General features: G+C 39.6%; 1 annotated feature.

Annotated features, from left to right (window-relative positions):
• Positions 1–2,554: part of a mobile genetic element that runs on past the window's edge.
• Positions 2,555–6,000: the final 3,446 nt, after the last annotated feature.

The following is a 6,000-nucleotide window of genomic DNA, read 5'->3' as shown; positions in this document are numbered from 1 at the left end:
TTCAACGCTACCTAATCTTAAGAACCCAAGAGCGAGGCTCTCCCGAAATACAAATATTGTTCAAATACTGAGGCTTCTCCTCAATCCAATTTGCATTTGATTTTTAGTCTTAAGCTGAGATCCAAAGAATAAAGTCGTGAAACTATTTCTCCTAAAAACTATTTTTTTATTTCTTGGCGTTGTCCTTAGTCAACTGACGGGACATTAGTTCGACTCATAAATAAAACAACAATTTTACTGGCGCAGTCGGTAGGATACAAAAGTATCCGAAAAAAAGAACCTTCGAGTGGAAAATAAGTTAAATTTTATAGTCCAGTGCTCGAAACATCTCCCAAAATAAATTCGTGAAAACTCTTCAACTTGGATTATAATTCCAATTCGGTTATCCAATAATAAGTGGAAGTGAAATACGAAACAAAAATATTAAGTCCAAAGGCAACTAAGTTTTAAAACCAACATATAAAAATAAAAAATTAAAACAATATAGAATTTTAATAATACAACACAAAAATTTACAAAACAAAAAAAACAAACAAGTGAAACTAGAAAGCTTAAAAATAATAATAACATTGAATCCGAAACAAAACAAAAAAATAAAACACAAAAGTTAAAAATTTTACAATAAAAATGTCACAACCAATTATTGCGCTGAGCGACATAAACCTTGCCGAAGCCCGTCGGCAGCTTAAAGACATTATGCCATTCAAGGGTGATCCAGAAACCCTTCACACCTTTATCAGCAGAGTGGATTACGTAATTTCGCTCTACCAAACAAATGATGTCCGACAACAGAGGATTCTACTGGGAGCCATCGAAAGGAACTTGGACGGACAAATTACACGATCTTTGGGACTTCCGAACATCGAAGATTGGCCTACCCTTAAAGCAAGACTCATCGCGGAATTTAAAATTCAAACACCAAACTACAAACTTCTGGAGAACTTCAGGGAGACACCATACAGAGGAAGCCTAAGAGCATTCTGCGAAGAAGCGGAGAGACGACGTCAATTACTAATTTCGAAACTACACCTGGAAGGTAACCAATCGGATTTTCTTATTTATATTCAGGGTATTAAAGAATCTATTAAGATACTGATAAGGAAACTACCAATACAATTATTCACTATTTTAGCCCATCACGATATTACAGACTTAAGATCCTTAATTACCATTGCACAAAATGAGGGAATTTATGAAGAACACATTAATTTTGAATTTTATGAAAAACCAGAATATCGTAATAAAAATTCAAGTTCTAACCAGAATTCGAAAACACAAAAATTCAATACAAATGTTCAAACTCAAAATCGACCAAGTTACTCACAATATTCCCAACCCTTCCAACCTAATTTTAATCAATACATTCAACCATTTAGACCTAGCTATACACAGCAGATAACTAACAACCCACCCATGTGGCACGCACCTAATTATTTCAGACCCAACCAATACATAAACCCACAACCCATTATTCAAAAAAATCATTTCCAACAATATCCCAACAAAGCCCAATTTCCCCAAACAACGCATTTTAGAGGAAATACATACCCTCGACTACAACAACCCTCTACATATAAAAATACTAACTTCCCGATTACTAAACGACTAAGACCATCGGACAGTGAACAAACTAAAATGTCTATTGACGAAATTAGATTCCAAGACGCGCATGAATTCGAACAAGTCCAACCTAATTATTACGAGCAACAGTATTTTAACCAAAATCAATACAATCCGTATCAAAATCATAGCTTCATTAATGAAGGGCAACAACAAGTCCAATCTGTAATTTTAAGTGAAAATCTGTTAGAACCAGAAATAGATTTGACACCACTATACACACCACTTAATATAACAAAAATAAAAATTGTAAAACACAACGACATTGTTGAGATGATTTCAGAGAACAATATTACACTTTACATACAAATGATCATTGTAATAATCGCACTAATTTTGTTGTACTCATATTTAAGATATGTATCATTTAAACCATTTATGATGCTGTATGCAAAACTTAAAATAAGAAAAAATCAAAATCAAAACACACCACAACAAACAGAAATAGAAGAAACTCCATTTCCCACACTATATCCATCAATCCCAGCCCAAGTATAGGCTTCTCTTTAAGGGAAGGGGAGTGACGTATTTGGGTGGTCCAAACCAGCCACTTCCATTATTTCAAAGAAATCAGTAATGCACTCTAGTAATTTTCCATAACGTATCCCAGCTGCGCAGCATTCGTTTATCTTTGGCAGCGCAGCCGTTCTTGTAAACATCCTAAAGCCTGACCTAAGCAGATTTGACTGCCCTCTTTCAACGCTACCTAATCTTAAGAACCCAAGAGCGAGGCTCTCCCGAAATACAAATATTGTTCAAATACTGAGGCTTCTCCTCAATCCAATTTGCATTTGATTTTTAGTCTTAAGCTGAGATCCAAAGAATAAAGTCGTGAAACTATTTCTCCTAAAAACTATTTTTTTATTTCTTGGCGTTGTCCTTAGTCAACTGACGGGACATTAGTTCGACTCATAAATAAAACAACAATTTTACTATATATGCGAATTCATTTGATGCTTTGCAGCGTACGTTTGGGTACATCCATAAGTTTTGCAAGCGCAATCGACATCCATGGTTTACTGTCACTCACGTTCAATGTGGGGCTTTTCTGTTTTTCTGCCCTTCCAGCCCTCTTCGCATCTTTCCTGCACCCCGATTTTTAGGACTTTTAAGACTACTCACAACTTCTATAACAGCGCCATTTTCTTCCTTAAGTATGGATGTAATTGGTCTAGATATGGTAGCGAAGTCTTTGACAAAACTCCTGGAGTAACTGGCCAGTCAAATTTGTTGACTAATTTATTTTTTATTTAATTTTTAATCCTGAAGGACCCGTCCACGTAGTGTAATCGAAATTATAAATCCTTTTGAAAAACATAGAGGTTTTTTAAGGATTGAGGGATAGTACATCGAAACACAAGAGTTAAAAAATGATTTAATTGTGGAAACAATGAATTTGTGTGCTAGACTTCTCTGGTTTCTCTTATATTACGGTCTATTATGACCTCAAAAGAAGGATGATATGAATCATAAGGACTTGTTACAAGACATAAATTCAATAGCAGACCAAGAGTGTTTCGAATATAATTAACTTGCGACAGTCAATTTTTTTTTATATCTCATTCTATTTATTTTAGTTCCAAATGTAATCGTTCAGTCAATTCAGCTGAACTTAACCTAATGTGTGTATAAAGGTATATGAGACCAAGTAGTTATTAATTACTTAATGTGTGATATATAATACTATCCTCCGGGTAGGGAGATCGATGGGGTGTACCCTCTTCAGCCTTCGGAGGGAGATGGGATTAGCTAGGATATTTGCTAGTCGGTTAGGGTGGACCATAAGCCTGTCGGCATAACGGCTGCTATGAAAATTACTCTGATCCCCAAGAGGGGTAACTTTCAGATCTCTTTCGATTGCTTTGTTCGTCACGTACCAGGGGAGCCCAGATGCGTGACGTGCAGCTCTCGACTGGACCACACTGAGCCTATTGAGCTGGGATTTGGCGGCAGTTCCCCTCACCTGGATGGCATAATTCCACGTTGGAGAAAGTATGGCTTTGATTAAAAGAGCCTTGGAGCTCATTTGTAGTTTGCTGGAGTGAAAGAGCCAGTCGAGGTTTTTTAGCTTCACCAGTGACTTAAATTTGACCGCCGTGATGTGAGAACTCCAGGTCAGTCTCCGATCTAGATGAACTCCTAAGTAGCAGTGCGAAGTGACATTGATGATAGGGTTTCCATCGAAAGTCAGACCTGTGCAAGTTCCGGGCCGCAGGGAAAAAGTTACACAGGCTGACTTTGAGGAGTGAATGGCCACATTCCATTTGGCAGTCCATTTTTCGATTGCATGCAACCATTCCCGGAATGCGTTGGAGGCAGTTTGCAGTAAAGGATGAGACGCTAGCATGGCGGTGTCATCGGCGTAAGTGGCCAGGAGCAGCTGAGCCGGGGAGACTTCGACAGGTCGGCAGTGTTCAGGGTGTACAGGAATGGCCCAAGAACACTTCCCTGTGGAACTCCTGCGTGAATCTCTTCCAGGCTGGACCGAGCATCACGCACTGCAACGTCGAACGTCCGATAAGAGATGCACGATCCCAGGATGGCATAGTAGGGAGCAGGAAGGAGAGTTTCATCTTGTATAGAAGGCCCTCATGCCCACCCTGTCAAACGCGTGCTTCACGTCTAAAAAGACACCGACCGTGTAGAGTTTGTGCTCGAAGCCATGCGTCACCTGCTTTACCAGTCGATGTAATTGTTCAGGGCAGCCGTGGGACTTCCTGAAACCAAATTGGTGTCGAGGTATGTGGTTCACTACATGCAACAGCTCCATCGGGCGGGCTAAGAGTACTCTCTAAAAAATCTTGGAGAAAGTTGAAAGCAAGCTGATTGTTTTAGTTTTTACTAAGGCTAGGACTCCTTTGCGTGGCAGCGACTTCGCAGCACGGTTGTCGATGCCATCGTAACCAGGGGTTTTCTTGATTTGTAACGCCTTCAGCTGCATCATGACTTCATGCGGTGTGGTATGCCTAATGGGGCAGTCGGAGTGTCCAGAAAATTATTGATGGCTACGCGGTTTGAGTCGTCTGTTAGGTTGAAAGGCATGAAGGGGGAGGTCAGGTGCGAAGCAAATGCCCTCGCTTTTTCATCGTCCTTCTTAAGCCAGAGGCCACTGTGACTCAGGACGGGAGATTGAAACAACGACTGTCTCTTGATACCTCTTGTGAGCCTCCATAACGATAAATTGCTGTTGTTATTTGTGCCAGTACCCTCCAGAAGGGTATGCAGATTTTCTCGTCGGGTCCTGGCTAGCAAACGGTGCAGTCTGTTAGCGGTGCTCGAGTATAGCTGCTTGATGCAAGGATCTCCTGAAGCGATGTACCGTCTCCTGAGGCGTCTTTTTTAGGAGAGTAGCTCCCGTCAATATATTCGATTTTTCTTCTTCTTCCACATAATGCCATGTTAAAATCACTCAAAACTACCAAGTGGTTCCTATCGGACAGTATATTTGAGACAGATTGGATAGTGGACAAAAGATTTAGAAATTCTGGGAATTAAGAAGACGGCGGAATGAAAGAGTACGTACCATAAACAGATCTATAGGAAAATTACAGCTATACGAATTTGAATTCTAGATAACTCGTCAAAAAGTATCTCCTCTGACGCTAGGGAGAGCTGACCTAACATTAATTAAGTGTCCACCTCCCCGTCTGGAGGGACGATCATGCGACGATTCAGCTTTAACCAAGTCTATGTAAATATAATGACATGGGATCACCAAAAAAAAAGCTTATTAGGGACAGTGTTCTTAGAAGATGAAATGTCCTTAGCGTAAGAACAGTGAAAATTTTCCACTTTTATATGATCGGCTTTTGTTTTGTTTTGTATATAAGAAACGAGAATTATTTTTTTAAGTGAGGTCCGACTTGTAAATGTAGTCCGGACTCAAACTCATTTGCGGTGGTAAGCTAATTCCCCTGAGGCCTCCTACCACCCACCACTCATTAGCACGAAAAAACTATGAAGCCGCCTTTAGTTTGGCGCGTAAACACTTTTATCTCGTTTGCAAGGACAATCTTGTAGTGTGCACCATTTTATTACATAGCGTACAAATAGTGTCTAGTGTCTAAGGTAGGACTTCGAGGATATTTATCTCTGGTGGTGCGCTGACCGACTCTTTGTAAGCTCAGCGTCGTTCCTGCATATGTTCGGAATATGATGGGAGAACTTCTCCATTAGATAACCAATTAAATGATATTAGCTTTAGCTGGAATTAGTTTTGTGGGCTATGCGCTCTTCATTACAATCAAAACAAAAAAAAAACCGAACTTTACTCTAGTTAAGGGTATCCGACATTCCTTTTAAGGCAGTTGTGTGCTTATTCGTTTTTTTTAATAATCCTACAATCCTATACATACGAATGTATGTAGCTTACTTTGGTTA

Source organism: Drosophila melanogaster, chromosome 2R, assembly GCF_000001215.4.
Source record: "Drosophila melanogaster chromosome 2R".
In the NCBI taxonomy this organism is placed as follows: domain Eukaryota; kingdom Metazoa; phylum Arthropoda; class Insecta; order Diptera; family Drosophilidae; genus Drosophila; species Drosophila melanogaster.
The sequence above is the reverse complement of the archived record's forward strand: the minus strand, read 5'-3'. Positions and strand labels throughout refer to the sequence as shown.